Consider the following 27,982-nt stretch of genomic DNA (forward strand, 5'->3'; position numbering starts at 1 on the left):
AGTGTCGGCAGTGTCCGCCGGCGCCGGTCCAGTGTCCACCGTTGTCTGAAAACTGCACTTTTCTGACCTCTGACCTCACTGGACGGTCCGCCACACTTTTTTTTACATCTCTCGGGCTTATCCGAGAGTGTGGCGTTGTAGGGGAGGTGTCCCCGCACGCGTGCGTATGTCAGAAGTGTCGGCAGTGTCCGCCGGCGCCGGTCCAGTGTCCACCGTTGTCTGAAAACTGCACTTTTCTGACCTCTGACCTCACTGGACGGTCCGCCACACTTTTCTTTACACCTCTCGGGCTTATCCGAGAGTGTGGCGTTGTAGGGGAGGTGTCCCCGCACGCGTGCGTATGTCAGAAGTGTCGGCAGTGTCCGCCGGCGCCGGTCCAGTGTCCACCGTTGTCTGAAAACTGCACTTTTCTGACCTCTGACCTCACTGGACGGTCCGCCACACTTTTCTTTACACCTCTCGGGCTTATCCGAGAGTCTGGCGTTGTAGGGGAGGTGTCCCCGCACGCGTGCGTATGTCAGAAGTGTCGGCAGTGTCCGCCGGCGCCGGTCCAGTGTCCACCGTTGTCTGAAAACTGCACTTTTCTGACCTCTGACCTCACTGGACGGTCCGCCACACTTTTTTTTACATCTCTCGGGCTTATCCGAGAGTGTGGCGTTGTAGGGGAGGTGTCCCCGCACGCGTGCGTATGTCAGAAGTGTCGGCAGTGTCCGCCGGCGCCGGTCCAGTGTCCACCGTTGTCTGAAAACTGCACTTTTCTGACCTCTGACCTCACTGGACGGTCCGCCACACTTTTCTTTACACCTCTCGGGCTTATCCGAGAGTGTGGCGTTGTAGGGGAGGTGTCCCCGCACGCGTGCGTATGTCAGAAGTGTCGGCAGTGTCCGCCGGCGCCGGTCCAGTGTCCACCGTTGTCTGAAAACTGCACTTTTCTGACCTCTGACCTCACTGGACGGTCCGCCACACTTTTCTTTACACCTCTCGGGCTTATCCGAGAGTCTGGCGTTGTAGGGGAGGTGTCCCCGCACGCGTGCGTATGTCAAAAGTGTTGGCAGTGTCCACCGGTGCCTGTCCAGTGTCCACTGTTGTCTGAAAACGGCACTTTTCTGACCTCTGACCTCACTGGACGGTCCGCCACACTTTTTTTTACACCTCTCGGGCTTATCCGAGAGTGTGGCGTTGTAGGGGAGGTGTCCCCGCACGCGTGCGTATGTCAGAAGTGTCGGCAGTGTCCGCCGGCGCCGGTCCAGTGTCCACCGTTGTCTGAAAACTGCACTTTTCTGACCTCTGACCTCACTGGACGGTCCGCCACACTTTTTTTTACATCTCTCGGGCTTATCCGAGAGTGTGGCGTTGTAGGGGAGGTGTCCCCGCACGCGTGCGTATGTCAGAAGTGTCGGCAGTGTCCACCGGTGCCTGTCCAGTGTCCACTGTTGTCTGAAAACGGCACTTTTCTGACCTCTGACCTCACTGGACGGTCCGCCACACTTTTTTTTACACCTCTCGGGCTTATCCGAGAGTGTGGCGTTGTAGGGGAGGTGTCCCCGCACGCGTGCGTATGTCAGAAGTGTCGGCAGTGTCCACCGGTGCCTGTCCAGTGTCCACTGTTGTCTGAAAACGGCACTTTTCTGACCTCTGACCTCACTGGACGGTCCGCCACACTTTTTTTTACATCTCTCGGGCTTATCCGAGAGTGTGGCGTTGTAGGGGAGGTGTCCCCGCACGCGTGCGTATGTCAGAAGTGTCGGCAGTGTCCGCCGGCGCCGGTCCAGTGTCCACCGTTGTCTGAAAACTGCACTTTTCTGACCTCTGACCTAACTGGACGGTCCGCCACACTTTTCTTTACACCTCTCGGGCTTATCCGAGAGTGTGGCGTTGTAGGGGAGGTGTCCCCGCACGCGTGCGTATGTCAGAAGTGTCGGCAGTGTCCGCCGGCGCCGGTCCAGTGTCCACCGTTGTCTGAAAACTGCACTTTTCTGACCTCTGACCTCACTGGACGGTCCGCCACACTTTTTTTTACATCTCTCGGGCTTATCCGAGAGTGTGGCGTTGTAGGGGAGGTGTCCCCGCACGCGTGCGTATGTCAGAAGTGTCGGCAGTGTCCGCCGGCGCCGGTCCAGTGTCCACCGTTGTCTGAAAACTGCACTTTTCTGACCTCTGACCTCACTGGACGGTCCGCCACACTTTTTTTTACATCTCTCGGGCTTATCCGAGAGTGTGGCGTTGTAGGGGAGGTGTCCCCGCACGCGTGCGTATGTCAGAAGTGTCGGCAGTGTCCGCCGGCGCCGGTCCAGTGTCCACCGTTGTCTGAAAACTGCACTTTTCTGACCTCTGACCTCACTGGACGGTCCGCCACACTTTTTTTTACATCTCTCGGGCTTATCCGAGAGTGTGGCGTTGTAGGGGAGGTGTCCCCGCACGCGTGCGTATGTCAGAAGTGTCGGCAGTGTCCGCCGGCGCCGGTCCAGTGTCCACCGTTGTCTGAAAACTGCACTTTTCTGACCTCTGACCTCACTGGACGGGCCGCCACACTTTTTTTTACATCTCTCGGGCTTATCCGAGAGTGTGGCGTTGTAGGGGAGGTGTCCCCGCACGCGTGCGTATGTCAGAAGTGTCGGCAGTGTCCGCCGGCGCCGGTCCAGTGTCCACCGTTGTCTGAAAACTGCACTTTTCTGACCTCTGACCTCACTGGACGGTCCGCCACACTTTTCTTTACACCTCTCGGGCTTATCCGAGTGTCTGGCGTTGTAGGGGAGGTGTCCCCGCACGCGTGCGTATGTCAGAAGTGTCGGCAGTGTCCGCCGGCGCCGGTCCAGTGTCCACCGTTGTCTGAAAACTGCACTTTTCTGACCTCTGACCTCACTGGACGGTCCGCCACACTTTTCATTACACCTCTCGGGCTTATCCGAGAGTGTGGCGTTGTAGGGGAGGTGTCCCCGCACGCGTGCGTATGTCAGAAGTGTCGGCAGTGTCCACCGGTGCCTGTCCAGTGTCCACCGTTGTCTGAAAACTGCACTTTTCTGACCTCTGGCCTCACTGGACGGTCCGCCATACTTTTCTTTACACCTCTCGGGCTTATCCGAGAGTGTGGCGTTGTAGGGGAGGTGTCCCCGCACGCGTGCGTATGTCAGAAGTGTCGGCAGTGTCCGCCGGCGCCGGTCCAGTGTCCACCGTTGTCTGAAAACTGCACTTTTCTGACCTCTGACCTCACTGGACGGTCCGCCACACTTTTTTTTACATCTCTCGGGCTTATCCGAGAGTGTGGCGTTGTAGGGGAGGTGTCCCCGCACGCGTGCGTATGTCAGAAGTGTCGGCAGTGTCCGCCGGCGCCGGTCCAGTGTCCACCGTTGTCTGAAAACTGCACTTTTCTGACCTCTGACCTCACTGGACGGTCCGCCACACTTTTTTTTACATCTCTCGGGCTTATCCGAGAGTTTGGCGTTGTAGGGGTGGTGTCCCCGCACGCGTGCGTATGTCAGAAGTGTCGGCAGTGTCCGCCGGCGCCGGTCCAGTGTCCACCGTTGTCTGAAAACTGCACTTTTCTGACCTCTGACCTCACTGGACGGTCCGCCACACTTTTCTTTACACCTCTCGGGCTTATCCGAGAGTGTGGCGTTGTAGGGGAGGTGTCCCCGCACTCGTGCGTATGTCAGAAGTGTCGGCAGTGTCCACCGGTGCCTGTCCAGTGTCCACCGTTGTCTGAAAACTGCACTTTTCTGACCTCTGACCTCACTGGACGGTCCCGCCACACTTTTCTTTACACCTCTCGGGCTTATCCGAGAGTGTGGCGTTGTAGGGGAGGTGTCCCCGCACGCGTGCGTATGTCAGAAGTGTCGGCAGTGTCCGCCGGCGCCGGTCCAGTGTCCACCGTTGTCTGAAAACTGCACTTTTCTGACCTCTGACCTCACTGGACGGTCCGCCACACTTTTTTTTACATCTCTCGGGCTTATCCGAGAGTGTGGCGTTGTAGGGGAGGTGTCCCCGCACGCGTGCGTATGTCAGAAGTGTCGGCAGTGTCCGCCGGCGCCGGTCCAGTGTCCACCGTTGTCTGAAAACTGCACTTTTCTGACCTCTGACCTCACTGGACGGTCCGCCACACTTTTTTTTACATCTCTCGGGCTTATCCGAGAGTGTGGCGTTGTAGGGGAGGTGTCCCCGCACGCGTGCGTATGTCAGAAGTGTCGGCAGTGTCCGCCGGCGCCGGTCCAGTGTCCACCGTTGTCTGAAAACTGCACTTTTCTGACCTCTGACCTCACTGGACGGGCCGCCACACTTTTTTTTACATCTCTCGGGCTTATCCGAGAGTGTGGCGTTGTAGGGGAGGTGTCCCCGCACGCGTGCGTATGTCAGAAGTGTCGGCAGTGTCCGCCGGCGCCGGTCCAGTGTCCACCGTTGTCTGAAAACTGCACTTTTCTGACCTCTGACCTCACTGGACGGTCCGCCACACTTTTCTTTACACCTCTCGGGCTTATCCGAGAGTCTGGCGTTGTAGGGGAGGTGTCCCCGCACGCGTGCGTATGTCAGAAGTGTCGGCAGTGTCCGCCGGCGCCGGTCCAGTGTCCACCGTTGTCTGAAAACTGCACTTTTCTGACCTCTGACCTCACTGGACGGTCCGCCACACTTTTCTTTACACCTCTCGGGCTTATCCGAGAGTGTGGCGTTGTAGGGGAGGTGTCCCCGCACGCGTGCGTATGTCAGAAGTGTCGGCAGTGTCCACCGGTGCCTGTCCAGTGTCCACCGTTGTCTGAAAACTGCACTTTTCTGACCTCTGACCTCACTGGACGGTCCGCCACACTTTTCTTTACACCTCTCGGGCTTATCCGAGAGTGTGGCGTTGTAGGGGAGGTGTCCCCGCACGCGTGCGTATGTCAGAAGTGTCGGCAGTGTCCGCCGGCGCCGGTCCAGTGTCCACCGTTGTCTGAAAACTGCACTTTTCTGACCTCTGACCTCACTGGACGGTCCGCCACACTTTTTTTTACATCTTTCGGGCTTATCCGAGAGTGTGGCGTTGTAGGGGAGGTGTCCCCGCACGCGTGCGTATGTCAGAAGTGTCGGCAGTGTCCGCCGGCGCCGGTCCAGTGTCCACCGTTGTCTGAAAACTGCACTTTTCTGACCTCTGACCTCACTGGACGGTCCGCCACACTTTTTTTTACATCTCTCGGGCTTATCCGAGAGTTTGGCGTTGTAGGGGTGGTGTCCCCGCACGCGTGCGTATGTCAGAAGTGTCGGCAGTGTCCGCCGGCGCCGGTCCAGTGTCCACCGTTGTCTGAAAACTGCACTTTTCTGACCTCTGACCTCACTGGACGGTCCGCCACACTTTTCTTTACACCTCTCGGGCTTATCCGAGAGTGTGGCGTTGTAGGGGAGGTGTCCCCGCACGCGTGCGTATGTCAGAAGTGTCGGCAGTGTCCACCGGTGCCTGTCCAGTGTCCACCGTTGTCTGAAAACTGCACTTTTCTGACCTCTGACCTCACTGGACGGTCCGCCACACTTTTCTTTACACCTCTCGGGCTTATCCGAGAGTGTGGCGTTGTAGGGGAGGTGTCCCCGCACGCGTGCGTATGTCAGAAGTGTCGGCAGTGTCCGCCGGCGCCGGTCCAGTGTCCACCGTTGTCTGAAAACTGCACTTTTCTGACCTCTGACCTCACTGGACGGTCCGCCACACTTTTTTTTACATCTCTCGGGCTTATCCGAGAGTGTGGCGTTGTAGGGGGGGTGTCCCCGCACGCGTGCGTATGTCAGAAGTGTCGGCAGTGTCCGCCGGCGCCGGTCCAGTGTCCACCGTTGTCTGAAAACTGCACTTTTCTGACCTCTGACCTCACTGGACGGTCCGCCACACTTTTTTTTACATCTCTCGGGCTTATCCGAGAGTGTGGCGTTGTAGGGGTGGTGTCCCCGCACGTGTGCGTATGTCAGAAGTGTCGGCAGTGTCCGCCGGCGCCGGTCCAGTGTCCACCGTTGTCTGAAAACTGCACTTTTCTGACCTCTGACCTCACTGGACGGTCCGCCACACTTTTTTTTACATCTCTCGGGCTTATCCGAGAGTGTGGCGTTGTAGGGGAGGTGTCCCCGCACGCGTGCGTATGTCAGAAGTGTCGGCAGTGTCCGCCGGCGCCGGTCCAGTGTCCACCGTTGTCTGAAAACTGCACTTTTCTGACCTCTGACCTCACTGGACGGTCCGCCACACTTTTTTTTACATCTCTCGGGCTTATCCGAGAGTGTGGCGTTGTAGGGGAGGTGTCCCCGCACGCGTGCGTATGTCAGAAGTGTCGGCAGTGTCCGCCGGCGCCGGTCCAGTGTCCACCGTTGTCTGAAAACTGCACTTTTCTGACCTCTGACCTCACTGGACGGTCCGCCACACTTTTTTTTACATCTCTCGGGCTTATCCGAGAGTGTGGCGTTGTAGGGGAGGTGTCCCCGCACGCGTGCGTATGTCAGAAGTGTCGGCAGTGTCCGCCGGCGCCGGTCCAGTGTCCACCGTTGTCTGAAAACTGCACTTTTCTGACCTCTGACCTCACTGGACGGTCCGCCACACTTTTTTTTACATCTCTCGGGCTTATCCGAGAGTGTGGCGTTGTAGGGGTGGTGTCCCCGCACGTGTGCGTATGTCAGAAGTGTCGGCAGTGTCCGCCGGCGCCGGTCCAGTGTCCACCGTTGTCTGAAAACTGCACTTTTCTGACCTCTGACCTCACTGGACGGTCCGCCACACTTTTTTTTACATCTCTCGGGCTTATCCGAGAGTGTGGCGTTGTAGGGGAGGTGTCCCCGCACGCGTGCGTATGTCAGAAGTGTCGGCAGTGTCCGCCGGCGCCGGTCCAGTGTCCACCGTTGTCTGAAAACTGCACTTTTCTGACCTCTGACCTCACTGGACGGTCCGCCACACTTTTTTTTACATCTCTCGGGCTTATCCGAGAGTGTGGCGTTGTAGGGGAGGTGTCCCCGCACGCGTGCGTATGTCAGAAGTGTCGGCAGTGTCCGCCGGCGCCGGTCCAGTGTCCACCGTTGTCTGAAAACTGCACTTTTCTGACCTCTGACCTCACTGGACGGTCCGCCACACTTTTTTTTACATCTCTCGGGCTTATCCGAGAGTGTGGCGTTGTAGGGGAGGTGTCCCCGCACGCGTGCGTATGTCAGAAGTGTCGGCAGTGTCCGCCGGCGCCGGTCCAGTGTCCACCGTTGTCTGAAAACTGCACTTTTCTGACCTCTGACCTCACTGGACGGTCCGCCACACTTTTCTTTACACCTCTCGGGCTTATCCGAGAGTGTGGCGTTGTAGGGGAGGTGTCCCCGCACGCGTGCGTATGTCAGAAGTGTCGGCAGTGTCCACCGGTGCCTGTCCAGTGTCCACCGTTGTCTGAAAACTGCACTTTTCTGACCTCTGACCTCACTGGACGGTCCGCCACACTTTTCTTTACACCTCTCGGGCTTATCCGAGAGTGTGGCGTTGTAGGGGAGGTGTCCCCGCACGCGTGCGTATGTCAGAAGTGTCGGCAGTGTCCGCCGGCGCCGGTCCAGTGTCCACCGTTGTCTGAAAACTGCACTTTTCTGACCTCTGACCTCACTGGACGGTCCGCCACACTTTTTTTTACATCTCTCGGGCTTATCCGAGAGTGTGGCGTTGTAGGGGGGGTGTCCCCGCACGCGTGCGTATGTCAGAAGTGTCGGCAGTGTCCGCCGGCGCCGGTCCAGTGTCCACCGTTGTCTGAAAACTGCACTTTTCTGACCTCTGACCTCACTGGACGGTCCGCCACACTTTTTTTTACATCTCTCGGGCTTATCCGAGAGTGTGGCGTTGTAGGGGTGGTGTCCCCGCACGTGTGCGTATGTCAGAAGTGTCGGCAGTGTCCGCCGGCGCCGGTCCAGTGTCCACCGTTGTCTGAAAACTGCACTTTTCTGACCTCTGACCTCACTGGACGGTCCGCCACACTTTTTTTTACATCTCTCGGGCTTATCCGAGAGTTTGGCGTTGTAGGGGTGGTGTCCCCGCACGCGTGCGTATGTCAGAAGTGTCGGCAGTGTCCGCCGGCGCCGGTCCAGTGTCCACCGTTGTCTGAAAACTGCACTTTTCTGACCTCTGACCTCACTGGACGGTCCGCCACACTTTTCTTTACACCTCTCGGGCTTATCCGAGAGTGTGGCGTTGTAGGGGAGGTGTCCCCGCACGCGTGCGTATGTCAGAAGTGTCGGCAGTGTCCACCGGTGCCTGTCCAGTGTCCACCGTTGTCTGAAAACTGCACTTTTCTGACCTCTGACCTCACTGGACGGTCCGCCACACTTTTCTTTACACCTCTCGGGCTTATCCGAGAGTGTGGCGTTGTAGGGGAGGTGTCCCCGCACGCGTGCGTATGTCAGAAGTGTCGGCAGTGTCCGCCGGCGCCGGTCCAGTGTCCACCGTTGTCTGAAAACTGCACTTTTCTGACCTCTGACCTCACTGGACGGTCCGCCACACTTTTTTTTACATCTCTCGGGCTTATCCGAGAGTGTGGCGTTGTAGGGGGGGTGTCCCCGCACGCGTGCGTATGTCAGAAGTGTCGGCAGTGTCCGCCGGCGCCGGTCCAGTGTCCACCGTTGTCTGAAAACTGCACTTTTCTGACCTCTGACCTCACTGGACGGTCCGCCACACTTTTTTTTACATCTCTCGGGCTTATCCGAGAGTGTGGCGTTGTAGGGGTGGTGTCCCCGCACGTGTGCGTATGTCAGAAGTGTCGGCAGTGTCCGCCGGCGCCGGTCCAGTGTCCACCGTTGTCTGAAAACTGCACTTTTCTGACCTCTGACCTCACTGGACGGTCCGCCACACTTTTTTTTACATCTCTCGGGCTTATCCGAGAGTGTGGCGTTGTAGGGGAGGTGTCCCCGCACGCGTGCGTATGTCAGAAGTGTCGGCAGTGTCCGCCGGCGCCGGTCCAGTGTCCACCGTTGTCTGAAAACTGCACTTTTCTGACCTCTGACCTCACTGGACGGTCCGCCACACTTTTTTTTACATCTCTCGGGCTTATCCGAGAGTGTGGCGTTGTAGGGGAGGTGTCCCCGCACGCGTGCGTATGTCAGAAGTGTCGGCAGTGTCCGCCGGCGCCGGTCCAGTGTCCACCGTTGTCTGAAAACTGCACTTTTCTGACCTCTGACCTCACTGGACGGTCCGCCACACTTTTTTTTACATCTCTCGGGCTTATCCGAGAGTGTGGCGTTGTAGGGGAGGTGTCCCCGCACGCGTGCGTATGTCAGAAGTGTCGGCAGTGTCCGCCGGCGCCGGTCCAGTGTCCACCGTTGTCTGAAAACTGCACTTTTCTGACCTCTGACCTCACTGGACGGGCCGCCACACTTTTTTTTACATCTCTCGGGCTTATCCGAGAGTGTGGCGTTGTAGGGGAGGTGTCCCCGCACGCGTGCGTATGTCAGAAGTGTCGGCAGTGTCCGCCGGCGCCGGTCCAGTGTCCACCGTTGTCTGAAAACTGCACTTTTCTGACCTCTGACCTCACTGGACGGTCCGCCACACTTTTCTTTACACCTCTCGGGCTTATCCGAGAGTCTGGCGTTGTAGGGGAGGTGTCCCCGCACGCGTGCGTATGTCAGAAGTGTCGGCAGTGTCCGCCGGCGCCGGTCCAGTGTCCACCGTTGTCTGAAAACTGCACTTTTCTGACCTCTGACCTCACTGGACGGTCCGCCACACTTTTCTTTACACCTCTCGGGCTTATCCGAGAGTGTGGCGTTGTAGGGGAGGTGTCCCCGCACGCGTGCGTATGTCAGAAGTGTCGGCAGTGTCCACCGGTGCCTGTCCAGTGTCCACCGTTGTCTGAAAACTGCACTTTTCTGACCTCTGACCTCACTGGACGGTCCGCCACACTTTTCTTTACACCTCTCGGGCTTATCCGAGAGTGTGGCGTTGTAGGGGAGGTGTCCCCGCACGCGTGCGTATGTCAGAAGTGTCGGCAGTGTCCGCCGGCGCCGGTCCAGTGTCCACCGTTGTCTGAAAACTGCACTTTTCTGACCTCTGACCTCACTGGACGGTCCGCCACACTTTTTTTTACATCTCTCGGGCTTATCCGAGAGTGTGGCGTTGTAGGGGAGGTGTCCCCGCACGCGTGCGTATGTCAGAAGTGTCGGCAGTGTCCGCCGGCGCCGGTCCAGTGTCCACCGTTGTCTGAAAACTGCACTTTTCTGACCTCTGACCTCACTGGACGGTCCGCCACACTTTTTTTTACATCTCTCGGGCTTATCCGAGAGTTTGGCGTTGTAGGGGTGGTGTCCCCGCACGCGTGCGTATGTCAGAAGTGTCGGCAGTGTCCGCCGGCGCCGGTCCAGTGTCCACCGTTGTCTGAAAACTGCACTTTTCTGACCTCTGACCTCACTGGACGGTCCGCCACACTTTTCTTTACACCTCTCGGGCTTATCCGAGAGTGTGGCGTTGTAGGGGAGGTGTCCCCGCACGCATGCGTATGTCAGAAGTGTCGGCAGTGTCCACCGGTGCCTGTCCAGTGTCCACCGTTGTCTGAAAACTGCACTTTTCTGACCTCTGACCTCACTGGACGGTCCGCCACACTTTTCTTTACACCTCTCGGGCTTATCCGAGAGTGTGGCGTTGTAGGGGAGGTGTCCCCGCACGCGTGCGTATGTCAGAAGTGTCGGCAGTGTCCGCCGGCGCCGGTCCAGTGTCCACCGTTGTCTGAAAACTGCACTTTTCTGACCTCTGACCTCACTGGACGGTCCGCCACACTTTTTTTTACATCTCTCGGGCTTATCCGAGAGTGTGGCGTTGTAGGGGGGGTGTCCCCGCACGCGTGCGTATGTCAGAAGTGTCGGCAGTGTCCGCCGGCGCCGGTCCAGTGTCCACCGTTGTCTGAAAACTGCACTTTTCTGACCTCTGACCTCACTGGACGGTCCGCCACACTTTTTTTTACATCTCTCGGGCTTATCCGAGAGTGTGGCGTTGTAGGGGGGGTGTCCCCGCACGCGTGCGTATGTCAGAAGTGTCGGCAGTGTCCGCCGGCGCCGGTCCAGTGTCCACCGTTGTCTGAAAACTGCACTTTTCTGACCTCTGACCTCACTGGACGGTCCGCCACACTTTTTTTTACATCTCTCGGGCTTATCCGAGAGTGTGGCGTTGTAGGGGTGGTGTCCCCGCACGTGTGCGTATGTCAGAAGTGTCGGCAGTGTCCGCCGGCGCCGGTCCAGTGTCCACCGTTGTCTGAAAACTGCACTTTTCTGACCTCTGACCTCACTGGACGGTCCGCCACACTTTTTTTTACATCTCTCGGGCTTATCCGAGAGTGTGGCGTTGTAGGGGAGGTGTCCCCGCACGCGTGCGTATGTCAGAAGTGTCGGCAGTGTCCGCCGGCGCCGGTCCAGTGTCCACCGTTGTCTGAAAACTGCACTTTTCTGACCTCTGACCTCACTGGACGGTCCGCCACACTTTTTTTTACATCTCTCGGGCTTATCCGAGAGTGTGGCGTTGTAGGGGAGGTGTCCCCGCACGCGTGCGTATGTCAGAAGTGTCGGCAGTGTCCGCCGGCGCCGGTCCAGTGTCCACCGTTGTCTGAAAACTGCACTTTTCTGACCTCTGACCTCACTGGACGGTCCGCCACACTTTTTTTTACATCTCTCGGGCTTATCCGAGAGTGTGGCGTTGTAGGGGAGGTGTCCCCGCACGCGTGCGTATGTCAGAAGTGTCGGCAGTGTCCGCCGGCGCCGGTCCAGTGTCCACCGTTGTCTGAAAACTGCACTTTTCTGACCTCTGACCTCACTGGACGGTCCGCCACACTTTTCTTTACACCTCTCGGGCTTATCCGAGAGTGTGGCGTTGTAGGGGAGGTGTCCCCGCACGCGTGCGTATGTCAGAAGTGTCGGCAGTGTCCGCCGGCGCCGGTCCAGTGTCCACCGTTGTCTGAAAACTGCACTTTTCTGACCTCTGACCTCACTGGACGGTCCGCCACACTTTTCTTTACACCTCTCGGGCTTATCCGAGAGTGTGGCGTTGTAGGGGAGGTGTCCCCGCACGCGTGCGTATGTCAGAAGTGTCGGCAGTGTCCGCCGGCGCCGGTCCAGTGTCCACCGTTGTCTGAAAACTGCACTTTTCTGACCTCTGACCTCACTGGACGGTCCGCCACACTTTTCTTTACACCTCTCGGGCTTATCCGAGAGTCTGGCGTTGTAGGGGAGGTGTCCCCGCACGCGTGCGTAAGTCAGAAGTGTCGGCAGTGTCCGCCGGCGCCGGTCCAGTGTCCACCGTTGTCTGAAAACTGCACTTTTCTGACCTCTGACCTCACTGGACGGTCCGCCACACTTTTCTTTACATCTCTCGGGCTTATCCGAGAGTGTGGCGTTGTAGGGGAGGTGTCCCCGCACGCGTGCGTATGTCAGAAGTGTCGGCAGTGTCCGCCGGCGCCGGTCCAGTGTCCACCGTTGTCTGAAAACTGCACTTTTCTGACCTCTGACCTCACTGGACGGTCCGCCACACTTTTCTTTACACCTCTCGGGCTTATCCGAGAGTGTGGCGTTGTAGGGGAGGTGTCCCCGCACGCGTGCGTATGTCAGAAGTGTCGGCAGTGTCCGCCGGCGCCGGTCCAGTGTCCACCGTTGTCTGAAAACTGCACTTTTCTGACCTCTGACCTCACTGGACGGTCCGCCACACTTTTCTTTACACCTCTCGGGCTTATCCGAGAGTGTGGCGTTGTAGGGGAGGTGTCCCCGCACGCGTGCGTATGTCAGAAGTGTCGGCAGTGTCCGCCGGCGCCGGTCCAGTGTCCACCGTTGTCTGAAAACTGCACTTTTCTGACCTCTGACCTCACTGGACGGTCCGCCACACTTTTTTTTACATCTCTCGGGCTTATCCGAGAGTTTGGCGTTGTAGGGGAGGTGTCCCCGCACGCGTGCGTATGTCAGAAGTGTCGGCAGTGTCCGCCGGCGCCGGTCCAGTGTCCACCGTTGTCTGAAAACTGCACTTTTCTGACCTCTGACCTCACTGGACGGTCCGCCACACTTTTTTTTACATCTCTCGGGCTTATCCGAGAGTGTGGCGTTGTAGGGGAGGTGTCCCCGCACGCGTGCGTATGTCAGAAGTGTCGGCAGTGTCCGCCGGCGCCGGTCCAGTGTCCACCGTTGTCTGAAAACTGCACTTTTATGACCTCTGACCTCACTGGACGGTCCGCCACACTTTTCTTTACACCTCTCGGGCTTATCCGAGAGTGTGGCGTTGTAGGGGAGGTGTCCCCGCACGCGTGCGTATGTCAGAAGTGTCGGCATTGTCCGCCGGCGCCGGTCCAGTGTCCACCGTTGTCTGAAAACTGCACTTTTCTGACCTCTGACCTCACTGGACGGTCCGCCACACTTTTCTTTACACCTCTCGGTCTTAGCCGAGAGTGTGGCGTTGTAGGGGAGGTGTCCCCGCACGCGTGCGTATGTCAGAAGTGTCGGCAGTGTCCGCCGGCGCCGGTCCAGTGTCCACCGTTGTCTGAAAACTGCACTTTTCTGACCTCTGACCTCACTGGACGGTCCGCCACACTTTTTTTTACATCTCTCGGGCTTATCCGAGAGTGTGGCGTTGTAGGGGAGGTGTCCCCGCACGCGTGCGTATGTCAGAAGTGTCGGCAGTGTCCGCCGGCGCCGGTCCAGTGTCCACCGTTGTCTGAAAACTGCACTTTTCTGACCTCTGACCTCACTGGACGGTCCGCCACACTTTTCTTTACACCTCTCGGGCTTATCCGAGAGTGTGGCGTTGTAGGGGAGGTGTCCCCGCACGCGTGCGTATGTCAGAAGTGTCGGCAGTGTCCGCCGGCGCCGGTCCAGTGTCCACCGTTGTCTGAAAACTGCACTTTTCTGACCTCTGACCTCACTGGACGGTCCGCCACACTTTTCTTTACACCTCTCGGGCTTATCCGAGAGTGTGGCGTTGTAGGGGAGGTGTCCCCGCACGTGTGCGTATGTCAGAAGTGTCGGCAGTGTCCGCCGGCGCCGGTCCAGTGTCCACCGTTGTCTGAAAACTGCACTTTTCTGACCTCTGACCTCACTGGACGGTCCGCCACACTTTTCTTTACACCTCTCGGGCTTATCCGAGAGTCTGGCGTTGTAGGGGAGGTGTCCCCGCACGCGTGCGTAAGTCAGAAGTGTCGGCAGTGTCCGCCGGCGCCGGTCCAGTGTCCACCGTTGTCTGAAAACTGCACTTTTCTGACCTCTGACCTCACTGGACGGTCCGCCACACTTTTCTTTACACCTCTCGGGCTTATCCGAGAGTGTGGCGTTGTAGGGGAGGTGTCCCCGCACGCGTGCGTATGTCAGAAGTGTCGGCAGTGTCCACCGGTGCCTGTCCAGTGTCCACCGTTGTCTGAAAACTGCACTTTTCTGACCTCTGACCTCACTGGACGGTCCGCCACACTTTTCTTTACACCTCTCGGGCTTATCCGAGAGTGTGGCGTTGTAGGGGAGGTGTCCCCGCACGCGTGCGTATGTCAGAAGTGTCGGCAGTGTCCGCCGGCGCCGGTCCAGTGTCCACCGTTGTCTGAAAACTGCACTTTTCTGACCTCTGACCTCACTGGACGGTCCGCCACACTTTTTTTTACATCTCTCGGGCTTATCCGAGAGTGTGGCGTTGTAGGGGAGGTGTCCCCGCACGCGTGCGTATGTCAGAAGTGTCGGCAGTGTCCGCCGGCGCCGGTCCAGTGTCCACCGTTGTCTGAAAACTGCACTTTTCTGACCTCTGACCTCACTGGACGGTCCGCCACACTTTTTTTTACATCTCTCGGGCTTATCCGAGAGTGTGGCGTTGTAGGGGAGGTGTCCCCGCACGCGTGCGTATGTCAGAAGTGTCGGCAGTGTCCGCCGGCGCCGGTCCAGTGTCCACCGTTGTCTGAAAACTGCACTTTTCTGACCTCTGACCTCACTGGACGGGCCGCCACACTTTTTTTTACATCTCTCGGGCTTATCCGAGAGTGTGGCGTTGTAGGGGAGGTGTCCCCGCACGCGTGCGTATGTCAGAAGTGTCGGCAGTGTCCGCCGGCGCCGGTCCAGTGTCCACCGTTGTCTGAAAACTGCACTTTTCTGACCTCTGACCTCACTGGACGGTCCGCCACACTTTTCTTTACACCTCTCGGGCTTATCCGAGAGTCTGGCGTTGTAGGGGAGGTGTCCCCGCACGCGTGCGTATGTCAGAAGTGTCGGCAGTGTCCGCCGGCGCCGGTCCAGTGTCCACCGTTGTCTGAAAACTGCACTTTTCTGACCTCTGACCTCACTGGACGGTCCGCCACACTTTTCTTTACACCTCTCGGGCTTATCCGAGAGTGTGGCGTTGTAGGGGAGGTGTCCCCGCACGCGTGCGTATGTCAGAAGTGTCGGCAGTGTCCACCGGTGCCTGTCCAGTGTCCACCGTTGTCTGAAAACTGCACTTTTCTGACCTCTGACCTCACTGGACGGTCCGCCACACTTTTCTTTACACCTCTCGGGCTTATCCGAGAGTGTGGCGTTGTAGGGGAGGTGTCCCCGCACGCGTGCGTATGTCAGAAGTGTCGGCAGTGTCCGCCGGCGCCGGTCCAGTGTCCACCGTTGTCTGAAAACTGCACTTTTCTGACCTCTGACCTCACTGGACGGTCCGCCACACTTTTTTTTACATCTCTCGGGCTTATCCGAGAGTGTGGCGTTGTAGGGGAGGTGTCCCCGCACGCGTGCGTATGTCAGAAGTGTCGGCAGTGTCCGCCGGCGCCGGTCCAGTGTCCACCGTTGTCTGAAAACTGCACTTTTCTGACCTCTGACCTCACTGGACGGTCCGCCACACTTTTTTTTACATCTCTCGGGCTTATCCGAGAGTTTGGCGTTGTAGGGGTGGTGTCCCCGCACGCGTGCGTATGTCAGAAGTGTCGGCAGTGTCCGCCGGCGCCGGTCCAGTGTCCACCGTTGTCTGAAAACTGCACTTTTCTGACCTCTGACCTCACTGGACGGTCCGCCACACTTTTCTTTACACCTCTCGGGCTTATCCGAGAGTGTGGCGTTGTAGGGGAGGTGTCCCCGCACGCGTGCGTATGTCAGAAGTGTCGGCAGTGTCCACCGGTGCCTGTCCAGTGTCCACCGTTGTCTGAAAACTGCACTTTTCTGACCTCTGACCTCACTGGACGGTCCGCCACACTTTTCTTTACACCTCTCGGGCTTATCCGAGAGTGTGGCATTGTAGGGGAGGTGTCCCCGCACGCGTGCGTATGTCAGAAGTGTCGGCAGTGTCCGCCGGCGCCGGTCCAGTGTCCACCGTTGTCTGAAAACTGCACTTTTCTGACCTCTGACCTCACTGGACGGTCCGCCACACTTTTTTTTACATCTCTCGGGCTTATCCGAGAGTGTGGCGTTGTAGGGGGGGTGTCCCCGCACGCGTGCGTATGTCAGAAGTGTCGGCAGTGTCCGGCGGCGCCGGTCCAGTGTCCACCGTTGTCTGAAAACTGCACTTTTCTGACCTCTGACCTCACTGGACGGTCCGCCACACTTTTTTTTACATCTCTCGGGCTTATCCGAGAGTGTGGCGTTGTAGGGGTGGTGTCCCCGCACGCGTGCGTATGTCAGAAGTGTCGGCAGTGTCCGCCGGCGCCGGTCCAGTGTCCACCGTTGTCTGAAAACTGCACTTTTCTGACCTCTGACCTCACTGGACGGTCCGCCACACTTTTTTTTACATCTCTCGGGCTTATCCGAGAGTGTGGCGTTGTAGGGGAGGTGTCCCCGCACGCGTGCGTATGTCAGAAGTGTCGGCAGTGTCCGCCGGCGCCGGTCCAGTGTCCACCGTTGTCTGAAAACTGCACTTTTCTGACCTCTGACCTCACTGGACGGTCCGCCACACTTTTTTTTACACCTCTCGGGCTTATCCGAGAGTGTGGCGTTGTAGGGGAGGTGTCCCCGCACGCGTGCGTATGTCAGAAGTGTCGGCAGTGTCCGCCGGCGCCGGTCCAGTGTCCACCGTTGTCTGAAAACTGCACTTTTCTGACCTCTGACCTCACTGGACGGTCCGCCACACTTTTCTTTACACCTCTCGGGCTTATCCGAGAGTGTGGCGTTGTAGGAGAGGTGTCCCCGCACGCGTGCGTATGTCAGAAGTGTCGGCATTGTCCGCCGGCGCCGGTCCAGTGTCCACCGTTGTCTGAAAACTGCACTTTTCTGACCTCTGACCTCACTGGACGGTCCGCCACACTTTTCTTTACACCTCTCGGGCTTATCCGAGAGTGTGGCGTTGTAGGGGAGGTGTCCCCGCACGCGTGCGTATGTCAGAAGTGTCGGCAGTGTCCGCCGGCGCCGGTCCAGTGTCCACCGTTGTCTGAAAACTGCACTTTTCTGACCTCTGACCTCACTGGACGGTCCGCCACACTTTTCTTTACACCTCTCGGGCTTATCCGAGAGTGTGGCGTTGTAGGGGAGGTGTCCCCGCACGCGTGCGTATGTCAGAAGTGTCGGCAGTGTCCGCCGGCGCCGGTCCAGTGTCCACCGTTGTCTGAAAACTGCACTTTTCTGACCTCTGACCTCACTGGACGGTCCGCCACACTTTTCTTTACACCTCTCGGGCTTATCCGAGAGTCTGGCGTTGTAGGGGAGGTGTCCCCGCACGCGTGCGTAAGTCAGAAGTGTCGGCAGTGTCCGCCGGCGCCGGTCCAGTGTCCACCGTTGTCTGAAAACTGCACTTTTCTGACCTCTGACCTCACTGGACGGTCCGCCACACTTTTCTTTACATCTCTCGGGCTTATCCGAGAGTGTGGCGTTGTAGGGGAGGTGTCCCCGCACGCGTGCGTATGTCAGAAGTGTCGGCAGTGTCCGCCGGCGCCGGTCCAGTGTCCACCGTTGTCTGAAAACTGCACTTTTCTGACCTCTGACCTCACTGGACGGTCCGCCACACTTTTCTTTACACCTCTCGGGCTTATCCGAGAGTGTGGCGTTGTAGGGGAGGTGTCCCCGCACGCGTGCGTATGTCAGAAGTGTCGGCAGTGTCCGCCGGCGCCGGTCCAGTGTCCACCGTTGTCTGAAAACTGCACTTTTCTGACCTCTGACCTCACTGGACGGTCCGCCACACTTTTCTTTACACCTCTCGGGCTTATCCGAGAGTGTGGCGTTGTAGGGGAGGTGTCCCCGCACGCGTGCGTATGTCAGAAGTGTCGGCAGTGTCCGCCGGCGCCGGTCCAGTGTCCACCGTTGTCTGAAAACTGCACTTTTCTGACCTCTGACCTCACTGGACGGTCCGCCACACTTTTCTTTACACCTCTCGGGCTTATCCGAGAGTCTGGCGTTGTAGGGGAGGTGTCCCCGCACGCGTGCGTAAGTCAGAAGTGTCGGCAGTGTCCGCCGGCGCCGGTCCAGTGTCCACCGTTGTCTGAAAACTGCACTTTTCTGACCTCTGACCTCACTGGACGGTCCGCCACACTTTTCTTTACATCTCTCGGGCTTATCCGAGAGTGTGGCGTTGTAGGGGAGGTGTCCCCGCACGCGTGCGTATGTCAGAAGTGTCGGCAGTGTCCGCCGGCGCCGGTCCAGTGTCCACCGTTGTCTGAAAACTGCACTTTTCTGACCTCTGACCTCACTGGACGGTCCGCCACACTTTTTTTTACATCTCTCGGGCTTATCCGAGAGTGTGGCGTTGTAGGGGAGGTGTCCCCGCACGCGTGCGTATGTCAGAAGTGTCGGCAGTGTCCACCGGTGCCTGTCCAGTGTCCACCGTTGTCTGAAAACTGCACTTTTCTGACCTCTGACCTCACTGGACGGTCCGCCACACTTTTCTTTACACCTCTCGGGCTTATCCGAGAGTGTGGCGTTGTAGGGGAGGTGTCCCCGCACGCGTGCGTATGTCAGAAGTGTCGGCAGTGTCCGCCGGCGCCGGTCCAGTGTCCACCGTTGTCTGAAAACTGCACTTTTCTGACCTCTGACCTCACTGGACGGTCCGCCACACTTTTTTTTACATCTCTCGGGCTTATCCGAGAGTGTGGCGTTGTAGGGGAGGTGTCCCCGCACGCGTGCGTATGTCAGAAGTGTCGGCAGTGTCCGCCGGCGCCGGTCCAGTGTCCACCGTTGTCTGAAAACTGCACTTTTCTGACCTCTGACCTCACTGGACGGTCCGCCACACTTTTTTTTACATCTCTCGGGCTTATCCGAGAGTGTGGCGTTGTAGGGGGGGTGTCCCCGCACGCGTGCGTATGTCAGAAGTGTCGGCAGTGTCCGGCGGCGCCGGTCCAGTGTCCACCGTTGTCTGAAAACTGCACTTTTCTGACCTCTGACCTCACTGGACGGTCCGCCACACTTTTTTTTACATCTCTCGGGCTTATCCGAGAGTGTGGCGTTGTAGGGGTGGTGTCCCCGCACGTGTGCGTATGTCAGAAGTGTCGGCAGTGTCCGCCGGCGCCGGTCCAGTGTCCACCGTTGTCTGAAAACTGCACTTTTCTGACCTCTGACCTCACTGGACGGTCCGCCACACTTTTCTTTACACCTCTCGGGCTTATCCGAGAGTGTGGCGTTGTAGGAGAGGTGTCCCCGCACGCGTGCGTATGTCAGAAGTGTCGGCATTGTCCGCCGGCGCCGGTCCAGTGTCCACCGTTGTCTGAAAACTGCACTTTTCTGACCTCTGACCTCACTGGACGGTCCGCCACACTTTTCTTTACACCTCTCGGGCTTATCCGAGAGTGTGGCGTTGTAGGGGAGGTGTCCCCGCACGCGTGCGTATGTCAGAAGTGTCGGCAGTGTCCGCCGGCGCCGGTCCAGTGTCCACCGTTGTCTGAAAACTGCACTTTTCTGACCTCTGACCTCACTGGACGGTCCGCCACACTTTTCTTTACACCTCTCGGGCTTATCCGAGAGTGTGGCGTTGTAGGGGAGGTGTCCCCGCACGCGTGCGTATGTCAGAAGTGTCGGCAGTGTCCGCCGGCGCCGGTCCAGTGTCCACCGTTGTCTGAAAACTGCACTTTTCTGACCTCTGACCTCACTGGACGGTCCGCCACACTTTTTTTTACATCTCTCGGGCTTATCCGAGAGTGTGGCGTTGTAGGGGAGGTGTCCCCGCACGCGTGCGTATGTCAGAAGTGTCGGCAGTGTCCACCGGTGCCTGTCCAGTGTCCACCGTTGTCTGAAAACTGCACTTTTCTGACCTCTGACCTCACTGGACGGTCCGCCACACTTTTCTTTACACCTCTCGGGCTTATCCGAGAGTGTGGCGTTGTAGGGGAGGTGTCCCCGCACGCGTGCGTATGTCAGAAGTGTCGGCAGTGTCCGCCGGCGCCGGTCCAGTGTCCACCGTTGTCTGAAAACTGCACTTTTCTGACCTCTGACCTCACTGGACGGTCCGCCACACTTTTTTTTACATCTCTCGGGCTTATCCGAGAGTGTGGCGTTGTAGGGGAGGTGTCCCCGCACGCGTGCGTATGTCAGAAGTGTCGGCAGTGTCCGCCGGCGCCGGTCCAGTGTCCACCGTTGTCTGAAAACTGCACTTTTCTGACCTCTGACCTCACTGGACGGTCCGCCACACTTTTTTTTACATCTCTCGGGCTTATCCGAGAGTTTGGCGTTGTAGGGGTGGTGTCCCCGCACGCGTGCGTATGTCAGAAGTGTCGGCAGTGTCCGCCGGCGCCGGTCCAGTGTCCACCGTTGTCTGAAAACTGCACTTTTCTGACCTCTGACCTCACTGGACGGTCCGCCACACTTTTCTTTACACCTCTCGGGCTTATCCGAGAGTGTGGCGTTGTAGGGGAGGTGTCCCCGCACGCGTGCGTATGTCAGAAGTGTCGGCAGTGTCCACCGGTGCCTGTCCAGTGTCCACCGTTGTCTGAAAACTGCACTTTTCTGACCTCTGACCTCACTGGACGGTCCGCCACACTTTTCTTTACACCTCTCGGGCTTATCCGAGAGTCTGGCGTTGTAGGGGAGGTGTCCCCGCACGCGTGCGTAAGTCAGAAGTGTCGGCAGTGTCCGCCGGCGCCGGTCCAGTGTCCACCGTTGTCTGAAAACTGCACTTTTCTGACCTCTGACCTCACTGGACGGTCCGCCACACTTTTCTTTACATCTCTCGGGCTTATCCGAGAGTGTGGCGTTGTAGGGGAGGTGTCCCCGCACGCGTGCGTATGTCAGAAGTGTCGGCAGTGTCCGCCGGCGCCGGTCCAGTGTCCACCGTTGTCTGAAAACTGCACTTTTCTGACCTCTGACCTCACTGGACGGTCCGCCACACTTTTTTTTACACCTCTCGGGCTTATCCGAGAGTGTGGCGTTGTAGGGGAGGTGTCCCCGCACGCGTGCGTATGTCAGAAGTGTCGGCAGTGTCCGCCGGCGCCGGTCCAGTGTCCACCGTTGTCTGAAAACTGCACTTTTCTGACCTCTGACCTCACTGGACGGTCCGCCACACTTTTCTTTACACCTCTCGGGCTTATCCGAGAGTGTGGCGTTGTAGGGGAGGTGTCCCCGCACGCGTGCGTATGTCAGAAGTGTCGGCAGTGTCCGCCGGCGCCGGTCCAGTGTCCACCGTTGTCTGAAAACTGCACTTTTCTGACCTCTGACCTCACTGGACGGTCCGCCACACTTTTCTTTACACCTCTCGGGCTTATCCGAGAGTCTGGCGTTGTAGGGGAGGTGTCCCCGCACGCGTGCGTAAGTCAGAAGTGTCGGCAGTGTCCGCCGGCGCCGGTCCAGTGTCCACCGTTGTCTGAAAACTGCACTTTTCTGACCTCTGACCTCACTGGACGGTCCGCCACACTTTTCTTTACATCTCTCGGGCTTATCCGAGAGTGTGGCGTTGTAGGGGAGGTGTCCCCGCACGCGTGCGTATGTCAGAAGTGTCGGCAGTGTCCGCCGGCGCCGGTCCAGTGTCCACCGTTGTCTGAAAACTGCACTTTTCTGACCTCTGACCTCACTGGACGGTCCGCCACACTTTTTTTTACATCTCTCGGGCTTATCCGAGAGTGTGGCGTTGTAGGGGAGGTGTCCCCGCACGCGTGCGTATGTCAGAAGTGTCGGCAGTGTCCGCCGGCGCCGGTCCAGTGTCCACCGTTGTCTGAAAACTGCACTTTTCTGACCTCTGACCTCACTGGACGGTCCGCCACACTTTTCTTTACACCTCTCGGGCTTATCCGAGAGTGTGGCGTTGTAGGGGAGGTGTCCCCGCACGCGTGCGTATGTCAGAAGTGTCGGCAGTGTCCGCCGGCGCCGGTCCAGTGTCCACCGTTGTCTGAAAACTGCACTTTTCTGACCTCTGACCTCACTGGACGGTCCGCCACACTTTTCTTTACACCTCTCGGGCTTATCCGAGAGTGTGGCGTTGTAGGGGAGGTGTCCCCGCACGCGTGCGTATGTCAGAAGTGTCGGCAGTGTCCGCCGGCGCCGGTCCAGTGTCCACCGTTGTCTGAAAACTGCACTTTTCTGACCTCTGACCTCACTGGACGGTCCGCCACACTTTTCTTTACACCTCTCGGGCTTATCCGAGAGTCTGGCGTTGTAGGGGAGGTGTCCCCGCACGCGTGCGTAAGTCAGAAGTGTCGGCAGTGTCCGCCGGCGCCGGTCCAGTGTCCACCGTTGTCTGAAAACTGCACTTTTCTGACCTCTGACCTCACTGGACGGTCCGCCACACTTTTCTTTACACCTCTCGGGCTTATCCGAGAGTGTGGCGTTGTAGGAGAGGTGTCCCCGCACGCGTGCGTATGTCAGAAGTGTCGGCATTGTCCGCCGGCGCCGGTCCAGTGTCCACCGTTGTCTGAAAACTGCACTTTTCTGACCTCTGACCTCACTGGACGGTCCGCCACACTTTTTTTTACATCTCTCGGGCTTATCCGAGAGTGTGGCGTTGTAGGGGAGGTGTCCCCGCACGCGTGCGTATGTCAGAAGTGTCGGCAGTGTCCGCCGGCGCCGGTCCAGTGTCCACCGTTGTCTGAAAACTGCACTTTTCTGACCTCTGACCTCACTGGACGGTCCGCCACACTTTTTTTTACATCTCTCGGGCTTATCCGAGAGTGTGGCGTTGTAGGGGAGGTGTCCCCGCACGCGTGCGTATGTCAGAAGTGTCGGCAGTGTCCGCCGGCGCCGGTCCAGTGTCCACCGTTGTCTGAAAACTGCACTTTTCTGACCTCTGACCTCACTGGACGGTCCGCCACACTTTTCTTTACACCTCTCGGGCTTATCCGAGAGTGTGGCGTTGTAGGGGAGGTGTCCCCGCACGCGTGCGTATGTCAGAAGTGTCGGCAGTGTCCGCCGGCGCCGGTCCAGTGTCCACCGTTGTCTGAAAACTGCACTTTTCTGACCTCTGACCTCACTGGACGGTCCGCCACACTTTTCTTTACACCTCTCGGGCTTATCCGAGAGTGTGGCGTTGTAGGGGAGGTGTCCCCGCACGCGTGCGTATGTCAGAAGTGTCGGCAGTGTCCGCCGGCGCCGGTCCAGTGTCCACCGTTGTCTGAAAACTGCACTTTTCTGACCTCTGACCTCACTGGACGGTCCGCCACACTTTTCTTTACACCTCTCGGGCTTATCCGAGAGTCTGGCGTTGTAGGGGAGGTGTCCCCGCACGCGTGCGTAAGTCAGAAGTGTCGGCAGTGTCCGCCGGCGCCGGTCCAGTGTCCACCGTTGTCTGAAAACTGCACTTTTCTGACCTCTGACCTCACTGGACGGTCCGCCACACTTTTCTTTACACCTCTCGGGCTTATCCGAGAGTGTGGCGTTGTAGGAGAGGTGTCCCCGCACGCGTGCGTATGTCAGAAGTGTCGGCATTGTCCGCCGGCGCCGGTCCAGTGTCCACCGTTGTCTGAAAACTGCACTTTTCTGACCTCTGACCTCACTGGACGGTCCGCCACACTTTTTTTTACATCTCTCGGGCTTATCCGAGAGTGTGGCGTTGTAGGGGAGGTGTCCCCGCACGCGTGCGTATGTCAGAAGTGTCGGCAGTGTCCGCCGGCGCCGGTCCAGTGTCCACCGTTGTCTGAAAACTGCACTTTTCTGACCTCTGACCTCACTGGACGGTCCGCCACACTTTTCTTTACACCTCTCGGGCTTATCCGAGAGTGTGGCGTTGTAGGAGAGGTGTCCCCGCACGCGTGCGTATGTCAGAAGTGTCGGCATTGTCCGCCGGCGCCGGTCCAGTGTCCACCGTTGTCTGAAAACTGCACTTTTCTGACCTCTGACCTCACTGGACGGTCCGCCACACTTTTCTTTACACCTCTCGGGCTTATCCGAGAGTGTGGCGTTGTAGGGGAGGTGTCCCCGCACGCGTGCGTATGTCAGAAGTGTCGGCAGTGTCCGCCGGCGCCGGTCCAGTGTCCACCGTTGTCTGAAAACTGCACTTTTCTGACCTCTGACCTCACTGGACGGTCCGCCACACTTTTCTTTACACCTCTCGGGCTTATCCGAGAGTGTGGCGTTGTAGGGGAGGTGTCCCCGCACGCGTGCGTATGTCAGAAGTGTCGGCAGTGTCCGCCGGCGCCGGTCCAGTGTCCACCGTTGTCTGAAAACTGCACTTTTCTGACCTCTGACCTCACTGGACGGTCCGCCACACTTTTCTTTACACCTCTCGGGCTTATCCGAGAGTCTGGCGTTGTAGGGGAGGTGTCCCCGCACGCGTGCGTAAGTCAGAAGTGTCGGCAGTGTCCGCCGGCGCCGGTCCAGTGTCCACCGTTGTCTGAAAACTGCACTTTTCTGACCTCTGACCTCACTGGACGGTCCGCCACACTTTTCTTTACATCTCTCGGGCTTATCCGAGAGTGTGGCGTTGTAGGGGAGGTGTCCCCGCACGCGTGCGTATGTCAGAAGTGTCGGCAGTGTCCGCCGGCGCCGGTCCAGTGTCCACCGTTGTCTGAAAACTGCACTTTTCTGACCTCTGACCTCACTGGACGGTCCGCCACACTTTTCTTTACACCTCTCGGGCTTATCCGAGAGTGTGGCGTTGTAGGGGAGGTGTCCCCGCACGCGTGCGTATGTCAGAAGTGTCGGCAGTGTCCGCCGGCGCCGGTCCAGTGTCCACCGTTGTCTGAAAACTGCACTTTTCTGACCTCTGACCTCACTGGACGGTCCGCCACACTTTTCTTTACACCTCTCGGGCTTATCCGAGAGTGTGGCGTTGTAGGGGAGGTGTCCCCGCACGCGTGCGTATGTCAGAAGTGTCGGCAGTGTCCGCCGGCGCCGGTCCAGTGTCCACCGTTGTCTGAAAACTGCACTTTTCTGACCTCTGACCTCACTGGACGGTCCGCCACACTTTTTTTTACATCTCTCGGGCTTATCCGAGAGTTTGGCGTTGTAGGGGAGGTGTCCCCGCACGCGTGCGTATGTCAGAAGTGTCGGCAGTGTCCGCCGGCGCCGGTCCAGTGTCCACCGTTGTCTGAAAACTGCACTTTTCTGACCTCTGACCTCACTGGACGGTCCGCCACACTTTTTTTTACATCTCTCGGGCTTATCCGAGAGTGTGGCGTTGTAGGGGAGGTGTCCCCGCACGCGTGCGTATGTCAGAAGTGTCGGCAGTGTCCGCCGGCGCCGGTCCAGTGTCCACCGTTGTCTGAAAACTGCACTTATCTGACCTCTGACCTCACTGGACGGTCCGCCACACTTTTCTTTACACCTCTCGGGCTTATCCGAGAGTCTGGCGTTGTAGGGGAGGTGTCCCCGCACGCGTGCGTATGTCAGAAGTGTCGGCAGTGTCCGCCGGCGCCGGTCCAGTGTCCACCGTTGTCTGAAAACTGCACTTTTCTGACCTCTGACCTCACTGGACGGTCCGCCACACTTTTTTTTACATCTCTCGGGCTTATCCGAGAGTGTGGCGTTGTAGGGGTGGTGTCCCCGCACGTGTGCGTATGTCAGAAGTGTCGGCAGTGTCCGCCGGCGCCGGTCCAGTGTCCACCGTTGTCTGAAAACTGCACTTTTCTGACCTCTGACCTCACTGGACGGTCCGCCACACTTTTTTTTACATCTCTCGGGCTTATCCGAGAGTGTGGCGTTGTAGGGGAGGTGTCCCCGCACGCGTGCGTATGTCAGAAGTGTCGGCAGTGTCCGCCGGCGCCGGTCCAGTGTCCACCGTTGTCTGAAAACTGCACTTTTCTGACCTCTGACCTCACTGGACGGTCCGCCACACTTTTTTTTACACCTCTCGGGCTTATCCGAGAGTGTGGCGTTGTAGGGGAGGTGTCCCCGCACGCGTGGGTATGTCAGAAGTGTCGGCAGTGTCCGCCGGCGCCGGTCCAGTGTCCACCGTTGTCTGAAAACTGCACTTTTCTGACCTCTGACCTCACTGGACGGTCCGCCACACTTTTCTTTACACCTCTCGGGCTTATCCGAGAGTGTGGCGTTGTAGGAGAGGTGTCCCCGCACGCGTGCGTATGTCAGAAGTGTCGGCATTGTCCGCCGGCGCCGGTCCAGTGTCCACCGTTGTCTGAAAACTGCACTTTTCTGACCTCTGACCTCACTGGACGGTCCGCCACACTTTTTTTTACATCTCTCGGGCTTATCCGAGAGTGTGGCGTTGTAGGGGAGGTGTCCCCGCACGCGTGCGTATGTCAGAAGTGTCGGCAGTGTCCGCCGGCGCCGGTCCAGTGTCCACCGTTGTCTGAAAACTGCACTTTTCTGACCTCTGACCTCACTGGACGGTCCGCCACACTTTTTTTTACATCTCTCGGGCTTATCCGAGAGTGTGGCGTTGTAGGGGAGGTGTCCCCGCACGCGTGCGTATGTCAGAAGTGTCGGCAGTGTCCGCCGGCGCCGGTCCAGTGTCCACCGTTGTCTGAAAACTGCACTTATCTGACCTCTGACCTCACTGGACGGTCCGCCACACTTTTCTTTACACCTCTCGGGCTTATCCGAGAGTCTGGCGTTGTAGGGGAGGTGTCCCCGCACGCGTGCGTATGTCAGAAGTGTCGGCAGTGTCCGCCGGCGCCGGTCCAGTGTCCACCGTTGTCTGAAAACTGCACTTTTCTGACCTCTGACCTCACTGGACGGTCCGCCACACTTTTTTTTACATCTCTCGGGCTTATCCGAGAGTGTGGCGTTGTAGGGGTGGTGTCCCCGCACGTGTGCGTATGTCAGAAGTGTCGGCAGTGTCCGCCGGCGCCGGTCCAGTGTCCACCGTTGTCTGAAAACTGCACTTTTCTGACCTCTGACCTCACTGGACGGTCCGCCACACTTTTTTTTACATCTCTCGGGCTTATCCGAGAGTGTGGCGTTGTAGGGGAGGTGTCCCCGCACGCGTGCGTATGTCAGAAGTGTCGGCAGTGTCCGCCGGCGCCGGTCCAGTGTCCACCGTTGTCTGAAAACTGCACTTTTCTGACCTCTGACCTCACTGGACGGTCCGCCACACTTTTTTTTACACCTCTCGGGCTTATCCGAGAGTGTGGCGTTGTAGGGGAGGTGTCCCCGCACGCGTGGGTATGTCAGAAGTGTCGGCAGTGTCCGCCGGCGCCGGTCCAGTGTCCACCGTTGTCTGAAAACTGCACTTTTCTGACCTCTGACCTCACTGGACGGTCCGCCACACTTTTCTTTACACCTCTCGGGCTTATCCGAGAGTGTGGCGTTGTAGGAGAGGTGTCCCCGCACGCGTGCGTATGTCAGAAGTGTCGGCATTGTCCGCCGGCGCCGGTCCAGTGTCCACCGTTGTCTGAAAACTGCACTTTTCTGACCTCTGACCTCACTGGACGGTCCGCCACACTTTTTTTTACATCTCTCGGGCTTATCCGAGAGTGTGGCGTTGTAGGGGAGGTGTCCCCGCACGCGTGCGTATGTCAGAAGTGTCGGCAGTGTCCGCCGGCGCCGGTCCAGTGTCCACCGTTGTCTGAAAACTGCACTTTTCTGACCTCTGACCTCACTGGACGGTCCGCCACACTTTTTTTTACATCTCTCGGGCTTATCCGAGAGTGTGGCGTTGTAGGGGAGGTGTCCCCGCACGCGTGCGTATGTCAGAAGTGTCGGCAGTGTCCGCCGGCGCCGGTCCAGTGTCCACCGTTGTCTGAAAACTGCACTTTTCTGACCTCTGACCTCACTGGACGGTCCGCCACACTTTTCTTTACACCTCTCGGGCTTATCCGAGAGTGTGGCGTTGTAG

The sequence above is a fragment of the Gymnoscopelus braueri genome, assembly GCF_963280865.1.
Source record: "Gymnoscopelus braueri genome assembly, chromosome: 14".
NCBI classification, from domain to species: Eukaryota; Metazoa; Chordata; class Actinopteri; order Myctophiformes; family Myctophidae; genus Gymnoscopelus; species Gymnoscopelus braueri.